We start from the raw sequence: 16,136 nt of genomic DNA on the forward strand, positions 1-16,136 counted from the left end.
ACAAAGGCCTTCTTGTCCGAAAGCTAATTTTGTGACAGTCTTTTTATTGTGCCTACGTGAGACTCATCATCTCCGCATATTATAGTTCAATATGTCACCTACACGAATGTATTCCCGAAATTTCATTACTATACATCAATTATTTCTTGGTTTTTCGGCTTTTTCCCATCAGTGTATTTGGTAATCACTGCTTGCAAGAAGTTAAAACTTCAAGATAAATATTACAGAAACCTTCCATCAGGCTGTGCCTCAACTACGATAATAATACCTGAAAGGGAATCCCAGAAATATGCCAGTCAATGTCTTCCACCTCGACAAGAGAAAAATTCACTGATGTGCCAAAACATTCTGAGCAGCTGCTTAAAAGCGCATTGTTCCACATTTGGAAACGGTATAGCGGCCATTCTGTGTGGCGTGGACTCGGCAAGTCCTTTGTGGGTTCACAGGGTTTTAGGCGCAGGTGACGCAGTTCTCGCAAACTGCAGCCCGGAGGGTTGTGGACGCGGGGCTGATGGCTGATGGCGTCCCAGTTACCTTCCACAGGATTCAGATCAGGTAAATTTGGTTGCCAAGACATCAACATGAATTCACTATCACGGTCTTCAAACGTCTCTACCACGATTTTTACATTGTGACGTGAACAATTATCTTGCTGGAAGATTCCATCGCCGTCGGGCCACGTTGTCCGATAACAACCAGAGGGGTCCTGCTATGAAAAGAAATGACACCCCAGACAATTGCTCCCGGTTGTCGGGCCACATAGCGGGCTACCGTCAGGTTGGGACCCCCGCCGCTGCCTTAGGAGTCTCCAGACACATCTTCCCTGATCATTAGGGCTCAATTAGAAGCGAATCTCATCTCTGAAGACAGTTCTACTCAAGTCAATGAGATTTCAGGCCTGAGACGTGTCTGGAGACGTCACGGACAGCGGTAGGATACCAACATGAATGTCGCACGCCATACAAGGGTGATGGTCTGGGGTGCCCACCCCATGAATAAGACAGTTGCCATGAGCTTCTGTCCGCCCTGCCACCCTCTTTGGCAATGTCTTTAGCAGAGTGTGGATGACTTCTTACGCCGAAAGTCTTCGGCCGCCAATGCTGATTATTATTATAAATGTAAGTGGTGATGGGGTTCGAACCTGGGACCTAGGACGTTTTGATTACTAATCAAAGACGCTGCCCCCTTTTTTTTCTTCTACTACTAAACGAGCAACATTTATGTCAACGTATAAATCCCTTTGTCAAAACGTTATGCTCATTCACTTAACTCTTTCACGTACAAGCACTTAGAAATAGGTGAGTTTGGAACATTGGCCATTAACGACGTTTCTTTTAATGTTTTTATTTGATATTGCGTAAATATAAATACGTATGGTAAAAAAGTAGGCTTAAAGACAAATTTACACATATTTATACGTACATTGTAATACATTGACAATTCTGATATATGTTGACTGAATTTTCCGTTGGTTCTTGGTAGAACAACATTATAATAAAAGAAAAGCGCTAGTTTGCTTTTGTTCTACAGTATTACTTTTATTGTGTCAACCGATTTTCGGCTTGCAAGGCCATCTTCAGACATTTACTGAGTATTGTCACCAAAGAAGTTACAATGTTTATGAACATTGTGACGTGGTGACAATACTCAGAAAATGTCTGAAGATGCCCTTGCAAGCCGAAAACCGGTTGACACAATAAAAGTAATACTGTAGAACTAAAGCAAACTAGCGCTTTTCACTTATTAATTCTGATAGAATTAAATTTTTATTGAGAGTCTCGTCTTTATCCAACAAGAAAGGAATGAAAGTATGTACCACGGCAGGGACTTGAACCTGTATCTCATCACCCCTAAACCCTGGGTGCCATTCAAGCGACTCCTCTGCAGAACGGAAATATCTAGACCTAACTCATGATCGTACTCAACTTTCGAGCAGCACTGTATCGAAGCCATAGCAAAAGCCTTTACCAGGCTTATTACGTATCCTTAAGAACGGGATATGGGATATGAAGCCATTCGTAATATGAATAGAAGTTACGGCATTCTACCTACCGAGCACACAGTTTCAGGCTGGAGCGCCATTGCAAACGCAGACAATGTGAGCAGTGCGACGTGATGCATGATGCAAAGTCCGATGCTGTGACATTAGCCGGTTACTGGCATAGCGCCCCCTCACGTGTGCCCGCGCCTTGCGTCACACGTGGAGAGGACGACGATGGGTGGCGACCACCGCCTATCAGACTCACGGTGCTCAGCCAGCTGCGAGGGGTCCGTGGCCGAGGAGGAGCATCCTGCCAAGAACAGGCCTGCCACTGGACAACGATCGAAACCGGAGACGAGTGTACCTGTCACAGTGTCCTCACCTACAGTATGTATACAAGGAAGGTAAAGGAATGGACCTGCGAAATTACAGACCAATATCCCTGACTTCAAGTTGATGAAGAACACTTGAGCATATTCTCAATTCGAATACAGTGCAAATTACAGACCAATAATCCTGCCTTCGTTTTGCTGCAGAATCCTTGACATATTCTCAGTTCGAATATAATAAGCTTTCTTGAGACTAAGAGGTTACATCCACGAATCAGTATGGTTTTAGAAAGCATCGCTTGTACGATACTCCGCTTGCCATTTTGTCACATGATATACTGCGAACTATGGATGAAGGGCAACAGGCAAATTCCACATTTCTAGATTTCCAGAAAGCATTCGACACAGTGCCCGACTGCAGGCTGTTAACAAAGATACGAGCATAGTTCACAGATATGTGAGTTGTTCGAAGACTTCTTAATTAGTAGAACCCAGTATGTCCTCGACGGCGAGTGTTCTTCAGACAAGCGTATCGTTAGGAGTGCCCCAGGGTAGTGTGATAGAACTGCTGTTGTTCTCTGTATACATAAATCATTTGGCGGAAAGGGTGGGCAACAATCTGCAGTTGCCAGAGTGAAATTTTCACTCCGCAGCGGAATGTGCGCTGATTTTGAAACTTTCTGGCAGATTAAAACTGTGTGCTGGACCGAGACTCGAACTCGGGGCCTTTGCCTTTCGGGGGCAAGTGCTTTACCAACTGAGCTACCCAAGCACGACTCACGACCCGTCCTCACAATTTTACTTCCGTCAGTACCTCGTCTCCAACCTTCCAAACTTCACAGAAGTTCTCCTGCGAAACTTGCAAGACTAGCACTATTGGAAGAAAGGATATTGCGGAGACATGGTTTAGCCACAGCCTGGGAGATGTTTCCAGAATGAAATTTTCATTCTGCAGCGGAGTGTGCCCTGATTTTAAAACTTCCTGGGAGATTAAAACTGTGTGCCCGACCGAGACTCGAACTCGGGACCTTTACCTTTCGCGGACAAGTGCTCTAACAACTGAGCTACCCTAGCACGACTCACGACCTGTCCTTAGAGTTTTACTTCCGCCAGTATCTCGTCTCCAACCTTCCAAACTTCTCAAAAGTTTCCAGTAGTGCTAGTCCTGCAAGTTTCGCAGGAGAACTTGTGTGAAATTTGGAAGGTTGGAGACGAGGTACTGGCGGAAGTAAAATTGTGAGGACGGGTCGTGAGTCGTGCTTGGGTAGCTCAGTTGGTAGAGCACTTGCCCGCGGAAGGCAAAGGTCCCGAGTTCGATTCTCGGTCCGACACACAGTTTTAATCTGCCAGGAAGTTTCAAAATCTGCAGTTGTTTGCTGATGATGCAGTGGCGTACGGTAAGGTGTCGAAGTTGAGTGATTGTTGGGAGGTACAAGACGACTTACACAAAATTTCTAGTTGATGTGATGTAAGGCAGCTGGCTCTAAATACGATACCAGGTAAGTTAATGCGGATGAGTAGGAGGAACAAACCTGTGACTTTCGCATACAGTGTTAGTAGTTGCTGTTTGACACAGCCGAGTTATTTAAATATCTGGCCGTGACGTTGGAAAGCCATATGAAATGGAACGAGAATGTGAGAACTATTCTAAACTAAGCTAAAGGCTGATGATAATTTTGAAATGGGTGGAATGTAGTGCAATCGCTCGCGAACCGCACAGGGGGAAAGAAGGGTACCAGGTAATATTTTCTACAAAAATGACTGATTAGCTAAAAAGAAGAGATAATTAAACGGTCGCCAGTCCACTAGGGCAATGAATCTCCAGAATCTTAAGAAAGGTAATGGCAAAGGAATTGAAGCAAATAATTACTGGCTTGGCACCAGAAGGTGGTCCACGGCACAACAGTTCACAAGAAAATAAATGAATCAGAAAGCACCGAGTCTGCAGTTACTTATCCTGAAATACTAAGTCTTGAAAGTAAACTTAAATGGAGTCTCTGGTTAAATAAATGATTGGCTTAACTTGTTTGTTATGTAAAAATAATGACCTTCAGTAACCTCAGTGTAACGTAATGCAAAATTTAGAAAAATGCAAGCAATTCATTTTCGGTTATTGAAAGATTGAATTGAATTTACTTTAAGTAAATGAGCAACTGATTTTACTTTTAAAGTAACAACAATAAAATACATACCAAGTCAATAGAAGTCACTCGCTAAGCTAAATATAGAGTAAATGAAGTTGTACATTGTTAATTTGTGCTGTATCTTTAGTTATTAGTTTTGCAAGTGATATTTTACGTTATCTTAAGTGAATTAAGTTAAAAAGCAAAACTGCAAATTATTTAAGCCTCTGTTATGCAATAGACGAATGAACAGTTACTGAGACAGAAAATTTAGACAAACTGGTCATTGGGAAACACACAAAACTGGCAGTAAATTGTTAATTAATGTCATATTCTTATGACTCTCGGGGACTGCTTGCAAAGGATAAGGGCCTTGCCTGCTAATAATGTCCGAGGACAATTACAACACAGGTGCCATTCAAGTTTTAGCTATTGCAAGATATTATTTACGTTAGTCATACTTTGAGAAAGAAATTCGAATGGGTAAAGCCTCTAGAGTACTATACCTGTCAATTAACAGTCTTACGATGTTGTAGCCGTGCGGACGACGAAGAATGTAGCCAATGATAATGCTGAGCTGCCTCTGTTGCTGCTGCCTCTGCTTGAAAACACCGAGTCGTGTCCAGAGCCACGGATGATTATGGGACAGGCAATAGTTGGAATTGCAGCTTCCTCCGCCTGTCCACTCCTGCCTTGCTCTCAATACTCGCGGGTTAACGAATCAGGCGCGTCTACACTGGCGCGAGCATAAAAGCGCCCCTCGTCTGCGGGAACACCCAACAAACACTTCCGCACTTTCATAACCCAAGCTGCTCTGCCTCCTCTCTGCTCGCAACGCGACAGACTCTCCATACGCAAAGATAAACAGCGGCACAGGTACTGCTATTTCGTCTTTGCTGTCGATACGTTTACATAAATTCTTGGCTATTACTCAGCAATTTACAATATTTTCATTATAAATACAATCAGCTATATACAGTCAGAAATAAATACGCTATTACATCGATTACTTATTAAATACAATTTCTGTCTTATTAAATACAGTTTCTGTCTTATTAAATACAGTTTCTGTAATACAGCTTACAGATTCAGAATCAGAAGTACAGTACAAGTTATCAACGGATATTAAACGGCAAAACTTTTTGGATGGTGCAGAAGGTATTTTATCGGCATTTTCGGTGTTACAACCTCCTCCTCCATACTTCACTGTTGGCACTACACATGTTGGCAGGCAAATTTCACCAGGAATTCTCCAAAGCCAAGACCCTCCATCGGACTGCCACATGATATAGCGTGATCCACCATTCCCAACCACTCGTGTCCAGTGCTTCAGCGCCCAGTGGCGTCTCTCTTCAACATTTCTAGCACCACATCGCATGGACTAAAGAAATGTGCGGCTTACAGGAAGCTGCTTCACCGCTTTTTAACTCCGTACAAGCTGTCAGTGCGCTAGATGGACTATTGGAGCTAATGAATGATTCCTTCAACTGTCTACATTTCATTTTTTTACCATCTTCTGCAAATGCAAACTTTCCCCGTCCGTCAGTACATGAGCTGTCTGCCTGTCCTTGCTTCACCTGTGGTTGTTCCTCCGTGTTTACACTTCACAAACACATCACCAACAGTCGATCTGGACAGCTTTGCATGGAGTCAATCGGCCTTGGTCGATGTGTTACTCCGGTGACGTCCAGTAACTAGTCCATGCTGAAAGTCACTGAGCTCTCCTCACCCACTCATTCTGCTGTTAGGCCGACCACTGTGGCCGAGCGGTTATAGGCGCTTCAGTCGGGAACCGCGCTGTTGCTACGGTCGCAAGTTCGAATCCTGCCTCGGGCATGGATGTGTGTGATGTCCTTAGGTTAGTTAGGTTTAAGTAGTTCTAAGTTCTAGGGGACTGGTGACCTCAGACCACAGTGTTTAGAGCAATTTCAACCACTCTGCTGTTAACTGTTTCTCTACTGATAACAGGGGAGGGTCCGCTTCTCGTGACATGTATCAGTCAGTTCCACATTAAACAAGGTTGTCTGGATACCTTTTATCAGCTACTGTACGTCAATCGACATATACCACAGATATTTTGAAACTGAGCATACTGAAATTTCACAGATTTTACAAGGGTCACATCATATGAAATACAGCTCTATACACTGAACCACCAAAGAAACTGGTGTAGGCATGCGTATTCAAATACAGAGATATGTACACAGGCAGGATACTCCACTGCGGCCGGCAACGCCTGTATAAGGCAACAAGTGTCTGGCGCAGTCACTAGATCGCTTACTGCTGCTACAATGACAGGTTATCAAGACTTAACTGAGTTTCAACGAGGTATTATAGTCGGCGCTCGTGCGATTGCACACAGCATCTCCGAGGTAGCGACGAAGTGGTGATTTTCCCGTATGACCATTTCACGACCGTTAAGTGAATATCAGAAATCCGGTAGAACATCAAATCTCCAACATCACTGCGGCCGGGAAAAGATCCTGCAAGAGCGGGACCAACGACGACTGAAGAGAATTGTTCAACGTGACAGAAGTGCAACCCTCTTGCAAATTGCTGCAGATTTCAGTGCTGGGCCATCAACAAGTGCTAGCGTGCGAACCATTCAACGAATCATCATCGATATGGGCTTTAGGAGCCGAAGGCCCCCTCGAGTACCCTTGATGACTGCACGACACAAAGCCTTATGCCTCGCCTGGTCCCGTCAACACCGACATTGGACAGTTGATGACTGGAAACATATTGCCTGATCGGACGAGTCTCGTTTCAAATTGTATCGAGTGGATGGACGTGTACGGGTATAGAGACAACCTCATGAATCAATGGAGCCTTCATGTCAGCAGGGGACCGTTCAAGCTGGTGGAGGCTCTGTAATGGTTTGGGGCGTGTGCGATTGGAGTGATATGGGACCGCTCATACGTCTAGGTACGACTCTGACAGGTGACACGTACGTAAGCATCCTGTCTGATCACCTGCATCGTTTCATGTCCATTGTGCATTCCGACTGACTTCGGAAAATCGAGCAGGACAATGCAACACCTCACAGGTCCAGAATTGCTACAGAGAGGCTCCAAGAACACTCTTCTGAGTTTAAACACTTCCGCTGGCCACCAAATTCCCCAGACATGAACATTATTGAGCATATCTGGAATGCCTTGCAACGTACTGTTCAGAAGAGATGTCCACCTCCTCGTACTCTTTCGAATTTACGGACAGCCTAGCAGGATTCATGGTGTCAGTTCCCTCCGGCACTACTTCAGACATTAGTCGACTCCATACCACATCGTGTCGCGGCACTTCTGCCTGCTCGCGGTTCCCTACACGATATTAGGCAGGTGTACCAGTTTCTTTTGTTCTTCAGTGTAGGTAATCTGTCCCTAAATTAAATAACGTAGTAAGTAAAGCGAACTCTTTCGTAACAGAGTAGTTGTGTGTAGCCACATAGCTCTACTGAAAGATTTTTTCGTTGTCACGTAAGTTACAGGTGGAAAACGACAAATATCAAGCTGTTACTGTCGAATACAAATCGTGAATTGATATTCTTTATTAACTTGGCAGGTTTGCCACGTACGTGGACGTCATTAATGTGAGCAGATGCCTCAAGGCAGCCTGGGTGCACAATAGAAACAGTAAAAGGCTCCCGCGTATTGTTAAGAAACAAATGCACTAACGTCATAAGTAGAGGATTTTTGTGGCCTAATGTAAATCTCGCTTGCCGAGCACGGCGACTCAGAAGGTTGCAGCTGGCTCCTAAAAATACAGCGTGGTTCGAGACAGTATTCCCAATTCTGAAGACTTTATCCTTTACGCGAATCAAGGCAGAAAACAGGGATCAATCCAGAATGAGATTTTCACTCTGCAGCGTACTGTGCGCTGGCTAAGCCATGTCTCCACAATATCCTTTCTTTCAGGAGTGCTAGTTTTGCAAGGTTCGCAGAAGAGCTTCTGCGAAGTTTGGAAGGTATGAGACGAGGTACTGGCGGAATTAAAGCTGTGGGGACGGATCAAAAGAGTTGCTTAGGTAGCTCAGTGGTAGAGCACTTGCCCGTGAAAGGCAGAAGTCCCTAGTTCGAGTCTCGGTCTGACACAGTTTTAATCTGCCAGGATGTTTCAATTGGGATGAATTTTAAATTATGCACAGCACTACACAAAATGTCATCCCATTTTGCGAGAATATATGTTTTATATGCTTGCACACAGAACCTTGGGATACTTACGTTTCGAGTAACGGTTTTTATTTACCATTCGCAAATGTTCGAACTGCTCTTCACCGGACGCACGACAAACATCCAGGTGGTTGTCAAACCCGTCCAGAACTTTTCCCATCACGTCTGAAGCCATTGCTTTCACTGCTGCTGCTGCTGAGCAGCGTTGCAGTTCACCCAGAGCTGTTGTAAACGGAGGTACATAGACTAAGTGTTTTCCCAAATCCCGAGTAAAAAAAAGAAAAATGAATGCCGTGTGTCCATCCTTCGCCCTTATGGCGGGTCGAACTCTGCAGGTGAGACTTTCAATGAAGTGTTTGAATATCTGTGGAGGAGAGGCAGCTCATTCTTACTCACCATGTGAAAAGAGAGAAGGTAGGAGACGAGATACTGGCAGAAGTAAAGCTGTGAGTACCGGGCGTGAGTCGTGCTTCGGTAGCTCAGATGGTAGAGCACTTGCCCGCGAAAGGCAAAGGTCCCGAGTTCGAGTCTCGGTCGGGCACACAGTTTTAATCTGCCAGGAAGTTTCAAGGAACTGATGTTTGACGTTACAGTCTGGAGCGATGTCGACGTTCCAGCTAAATCCAGGGGCGTTCCATTAGGTTCAGATCGCGACTCTGGGCATATTAGTCCATTTCAGGAATGTTATTGTCCAAAAAGCATTGCCTCACAAATGTTGCTTCATGAGACGGTGCGTTCTCACGCAGCATTAGAAGCCAGTGCTGCAATGCGATACCCTTACATCCTTTAAGCTGTCCTCACACAGGGAGGCCCCTCACGTTGACGTGGACGCTGACGGGACATCCGATCTCACGAGGGACAGCGCATTCGACACACGGGACGAACTGGTTAACATGATTTGCACTCTACGAGCTCTAGAGAGGTCGTTATCGACTTCACTTGGCTCGCAGACCACAGAGCTTCTTTACGAAATTGCATATGCGGAAAATAGCTGCGTGAACTCTGTCAGTGATTGTCGGAGTAGAGCGGAGAAAATCGCGGAGAAGATTTTAGACTCGTCGATGGCTTTAACGGCGAAATGCTGGTACTGAAACACTAAATAACGGTGTGCAACGATCTCAGATACACACTGGCGGGAGTTATTCCTTAATTTCATTCAATTTTCAGCCAATTTTCGGTTTTAAATTGAAGACAGTTATGGTATATTGTGTAATGTCAGTTTGCACATGCATAATACCCGTATTCTCGATGTTGCATTGACTACCACCGCTCTGAAATGACGTACTTCATCACATAGATTTTTAGGTCGAGATTCGTTTTGTAATTTCACTCGAATCGAAGAGAAGATTTTTTCTAAGCCGATCACTATCACTGAAAAAATATTTACCGGCAAGATACAAACATGAGTCAGTCCATAAACCTAGAATTAGGTATACACATTTTACAGAAAGTTTTGTAATAGCAAAGACTTCCACTTCCGTGTAACTTGTATTTTCTTTCAGGCACATTCTGACAGTCACGATAAAAGTTCTGGCCGCTGGGCAAGCATTCCAGACCTTGGGCTTTGCAATAAGAATTGCAGCAAATACGTTGTTTATAATAAATAAAGTCGACTTTTGAGGTAGTAGATACATTAAATGAATAAGAAAGACACAGAATCTTTTTAAAAACAGAAGTTGAAGAAAATAAAAAAATCTGGAAGGAGGTGGATGTGAATCTTCACAGCTTACGACGGTTTCAATTACGCTACAACTTCGTCAGAACAGCAGAACTTCCGAATATGGCATGCACTGTCTAAGGGCTGCATCTAAAAATGTTATTATTTGATATTTAATATTCAGACTGCACAAAAAACACGCGCTTTTGATAGATCATCGCGGTGCAGCAGCACTGAAACGCTGCACCTTTGTAGCACACATGTTATCACACTAAAATCATAAGCTACAGGAAATCTTTACCTACCTATGTGTAGTTTCCTGTCATTTTATTATAACAAATCTTAACTAAAAGGACGCATTTTCGCGAGATCTTCAATTTGTTGATGCAGTGAAAGAGCTAACATTCATACCACGTACTCTATGAGAAATAAGACCCAACAAATACGATATTTAGTGCGATACAATATGGCGTCTCCTATGTTCTTCTTGTGACGTAAAATGACGTCACATCTCACTGGCCACGTTCCTCTCCACGTGCCAAAAATCTAAAATACCAGATTCTTTATTTCACTTGTAGTGGAACGTGAAATTCTGCGTTGTGACGTTACCAGCTCCTCGCCCACGTGCGTTTTCACGTCCCCTGAGGTAAAGCCTTTCGGCTGTAGAGTCCCGTATTCTTTACAAAAATCACGCAGTTGAGCTGTGACTGAACTGAACCAGTTCAAATGAAGAACGTTCAACGCTTATTATAACTATGTTTTCCCTACCTCGACAAGACTTACATTGCTTAATTAAAAAACCTGCAAACTGCCTACACCAAGGCGGCGACTACCGACAACGACATTAAAACTGGCGACAAGGTGACCTTTTGGTTTCGTTGGTGTAAAAGGAATGCTCATGTGAAATGAAATAAATCTGTTTTGAACACCTAGACCGCACCGCTGAAGTGTGCACCAAAGCAGGAGATTCCGCCCAGCGGTTAACGAAAACAGCGGCAACCCACCCAGTCGGCGAACAGCTACAAGTTATTTAACACATCTGAGAATACAATTAAACTTATCTGAAGATGAAGAGGCGCTCATAATAAGCGAGAGGTCAATTCACGTACTCGATACAATAGCGAAGCTACAGTTGTTGTTGTTGTTGTGGTCTTCAGTCCTGAGACTGGTAGGATGCAGCTCTCCATGCTACTCTATCCTGTGCTAGCTTCATCTCCCAGTACCTACTGCAGCCTACATCCTTCTGAATCTGCTTACATCGCTTGGTCTCCCTCTACGATTTTTACCCTCCACGTTGCCCTCCAGTACTAAATTGGTGATCCCTTGTTGCCTCAGAACATGTCCTACCAACCGATCCCTTCTTCTGGTCAAGTTGCGCCACAAACACCTCTTCTCTCCAATTCTATTCAATACCTCCTCATTAGTTATTTGATGTACAGCGGATAGGCAAAATAATGTGAATAGTGGTAGTAATGGGATAGTTGTGTTTGACACAACAACGCTGATAAGGCACGTGTTACGCTGGTCTGTACATGTTCAGTACAGACTAGGCATCATTGCAGGCTCTTTACGATTAGTGCACACTCCGTGCAATGAAAGACCTAACCGTTCCAAAGAGGGCAGATTGTGGGGGCCCGAATAGCTAGAGCATCTATCGAATGTTTCAAGAGCAACTATTTCAACAGTCATGAGAGCCTGCACAAAACATGGAAACACATCATCGTGTAAACGTGATAGTGGCGCAAATCAAAACTAAATGACGGAGATCGTCGTACACTAACACAAATTGTGGCAAACCAACACAAAACTATAGTGGCTAGAGTGACGGCAGACCTCAATAGCCATCTTCGAGACCCAGTATCTATCGACACTTTCCGCCGAGAACTCCACAAAGCGAATATTCATGGACCAGCTGCTATACCGAAACCATCAGTAACGGCAACCAACGCAAGGAAGCGTAAAACATGGTGTCAGGAGCATAAATCGTGGACAGCTGATCAGTGGAAACACGTCCTACGGTCCGATGAGACAACGTTTTCGTTATCTCCAATAACGGGCCGAGTTTATGTCTGGAGAACGCCAAAAGAAGCCTACAGTCCTAATTAATTGATTCCAACGGTTAAGCATGGAGATGAAAGTGCGAAGGTGTGGGCAGCCATATCATGGTATTCTGTTGGCCCCCCATCATTACTCTAAAAACCACCAATATAGCCAACGGTTATGTGACAATTTTAGATAATCAGGTGCACGCCACTAGACAAATGTTTTTCCCCAACAATGATGCCATATTTCAGGACGATAATGCATGCACCCAACCACACAGCCAGAACAGTACAATCGTCGTATGAGGAGCATACAACTGAACTCCAGCGTCTTCCCGCCAGCACAAGTACCTGGACTTGAACGTTATCGAACCCTTGTGGGCGGTATTGGAGCGCAGACTCCGGAACAGATTTCCACCTCCCTCGTCACTACAGGAATTAGAAGAGGTTCTGATCGAAGGAGTGGCATAACATTCCCTGGAAACTACACAATCATTATATGCCAGTGTTCCAAGAAGAATCGCAGCTATATTACCGCAAATGGAGATCCAACCCCTTATTAAGAAACCATTCTCAAGTACGTACAGGTGTTCACATTATTTTGCCTATCCCCTGTACACTGCCTGACAAAAACGTGAACCAACAAGAAGGGAAAGAGAGAGAGGAAAAGGAATGAAACTTCGTGGATTGGAACATCATAGGATTTCATTTCAGTGATTAGAACATCGAGTGAAATTTGTAACGTACTTGGAATTATGAATCCACTTGTCATTGCATCCCCTCTGACCTGTAGGCGTGCAGAGATTCGTTTGGGAAGGGTATCATAAAGTCACTGTATCCTCCCTGAGGCACACTGTCTCACAAGTTTACAAACTTGGCCCTTGCTACGGATACTGGCACTGGGAAGCGGTTCTCCAAGATGGCCCCACACCTGTTCTATCGACGACAGACCTGGGGATCTTCCCGGCTACAAGAGTAAGTCAACATCACGTAGACAGTTCATACAGACGAGTGCCATGTGCGGTCAGTGCGACGGTACCTAACGGTTACAGCAAGTGTAGTTGCTCTTCCAAACAGCAGCCCATACTAGCAAACCAGTTGTGTCTTTATCTGCAGTTTCTCGTACTTTAGCCAGCGGCCTTTCCACAGTGGTAACACGGGTTCTCGTCAGATCACCAAAGTTAAGCTCTGTCAGGCTCAGCTAGCACTTGGACGGGTGACCATCCGGTCTGCCGAGCTGTTGGCAACCGGGGTTCACTCAGCCCTTGTGAGGCAAATTTCAGAGCTACTTGACTGAGAAGTAGCGGCTCCGATCACGAAAACTTAGTACGGCTGGGAGAGCGGTGTGCTTACCATATGCCCCTCTGTATCCACGTCCAGTGACGCCCCTGGACTGAGTGAACGACACGGCTGCCGGTCGTTACCGTTGGGTCTTTCAAGGCCTGTTCGGACGGAGTTTAGTTTAGTTCTTGTGCTTTAGGTACTTGGGATATGCACGCTCGATGTAGGGGTCGAGCGGCACACGTCTACTTTCACGCCCCGCACCTAATTCGCTGCAAATAATAACCTGTAGCTGTGATTCTGCAGTCAATGCATTGGCTAGAATTGCGAATTAATAAAATGCACTGAAAAATAAAATAAAATATAAAAAAATAATTTAATAAAAAGGGTTGTCTTCTAACGTCTCTAATTGATGAAGAAGACAGAGAATTACAATGGATAATATTTATCTAAGAAAGGATATCTGAAATAAATGAGAAATGGTCCTACGATATTCAATTACAAGACAGAAAATACCCTTATCAAACCCAGTAAAGTTACATTGAGAGCGTTACGGGAATGGTAGCAAAATACCCAAACTAAACAGTCAACAAAGAGTTCCAGAAACTAGGTCCATATTGAAACTAAGTCCGTTGTGAAGCTAAGTTCACTTTGTAATCACAGCACAGGAAAGATTCACCAGCTGAAAGTAGTTCAGAGTTCAATATGATTATTCACAATCTGACACAAGTGATACAAGGAATAGTAACTCGTAATCTGCCTGTCCTCGGTTCTGTAAATCAAGCTCAGTAGTAAAGCCACTTTATAAAAAGAGAGAAAGGGATAATGTAGATAATTTTAGACCAATTTCTATGCCATCAGTGTTTGCTAAGCTTATTGAAAAGGCTGTGTATGAGAGGATAATTGATTATTTTATGTCACACGATTTGTTCACCTCTTACTTTAGCAACAGACAGCAAATGTTCATTATTCACAATGTTGAGAATGTCTGTGATGTGGGGTCTGAGTGGGGTACAGTAAAGTGGGGGTGCCCCAGGAATCATTGTTGGGGCGACTCCTGTTACTTATTTATATAAATGGTATGCCCCCTAGTACTACGAGTAACTGTAAAATATTTCTGTTTGACGATGACACTAGCTTGGTAGTAAAGGATGTTGTGTGTAACATTGGCTCGGTTTGAAATAGTGCAGTTCATGGCTTGTAGAAAATAAACTAATGCTAAATCACAATAAGACACAGTTTTTACACTTTCCAACACATAATTCAACAAAACCTGACGTTTTAATTTCACAGAACGGGCATATCATTACTGAAACTGAACAGTTCAAATTTCTAGGTGTTGAGATAGGTAGTAAACTGTCGCGGAAAGCCGACGTTCAGGATCTTGTTCAAAGACTTAATTCTGTCATTTTTACTATTCGAATAGTATCTGAAGTGAGTGATCGTTCGACTCGAAAATTAATCTACTTTGCTTATTTTCATTCGCTTTTGTCGTATGGTTATTATATTTTGGGGTAACTCTTCCCATTCTAAAATGATATTTTTGGCTCAGAGACGGGCGTTTCTGACAATAATTGGCGTAAGTTCACGAACTTCTTGTCGGCCTGTGTTCACGACTCTGGGAATTTTGACATTGGCCTCTCAATATATATATATTCCTTACTGTCATTTCTTGATAACAGTATTAGCTTATTCCCAAGAATAAGCAGTTTTCACCAAGTTAATACTACGCAGAAACCAAACCTGCATTTGGATCGGAGTTTCTTAATTCTTGTGCAGAAAGGTGTGCAGTACTCTATACTGCTGTATCCATTTCCAATAAGCTGTCACTCGAATTCAAAAATCTTAGCAGTAATTCACGCGTTTTCAAATCGAAACTGAAGTTTCCTCATGCGTCACTCCTGTTTTGTCGAGGAGTTCCTTGAAACATTAAGCTGCTTCTTGTTGTTGAATACATTCACTTAAAGTTATGGATTGGCTTTTTTCAGATTCATAAACATTTGATTTTTATCTGTTATTACTTTTCTGTTGTAATTTCAAGTACAGGCACGTTCCATTAACTTGCAGATTTGCTCCTCAATTTGGCCCTATGCAACTTGACGTGTGAATAAATAAATAAATAAAGTTAGAGTCCTACTCTGGAGCACAGCCAGACCTTTCGAAATATAAAGTCCCTTCAGAAGTTAAAGTATTGTAGCGGCCGTTCACTGTCCGCAACAGATCACCTACATGACTTAATCACACACGCTCCCGCAGACAGATATGCGTCCTTCAATAAAGTCCCAAATCGTCCCCTTGAGCTCTTTACACCAACGTCCCAGTCTCCACTTGACTCCCATGGCTGAAGTCCGTTCGCACCAAAAATACACAGTCCTTAAGCTCTACAGACATAATCTGATTCAACTTTACCACTTCCCGGACTTAGCTAATATATTACAGCATTATTTCAATAAAGAAATGCCATCAACATTCGGTTACACTCAGATCATTTACAATAAATTTAAGTAATAGTCGATTCATAAATAAATAAGCCAGAATTCTTGCACAAATGTGCTCA

The 16,136-nt window shown here is 43.6% G+C and overlaps 1 non-coding gene across 1 annotated transcript; it reads left to right on the plus strand.

The window, feature by feature from the left end:
• Positions 1 to 3,568: 3,568 nt before the first annotated feature.
• Trnap-cgg (transfer RNA proline (anticodon CGG)) lies at positions 3,569 to 3,643 on the plus strand. Its single transcript has one exon. It is a non-coding gene; the product is annotated as a tRNA-Pro (tRNA).
• Positions 3,644 to 16,136: the final 12,493 nt, after the last annotated feature.

This window comes from Schistocerca nitens, chromosome 7 (genome assembly GCF_023898315.1).
Source record: "Schistocerca nitens isolate TAMUIC-IGC-003100 chromosome 7, iqSchNite1.1, whole genome shotgun sequence".
NCBI classification, from domain to species: domain Eukaryota; kingdom Metazoa; phylum Arthropoda; class Insecta; order Orthoptera; family Acrididae; genus Schistocerca; species Schistocerca nitens.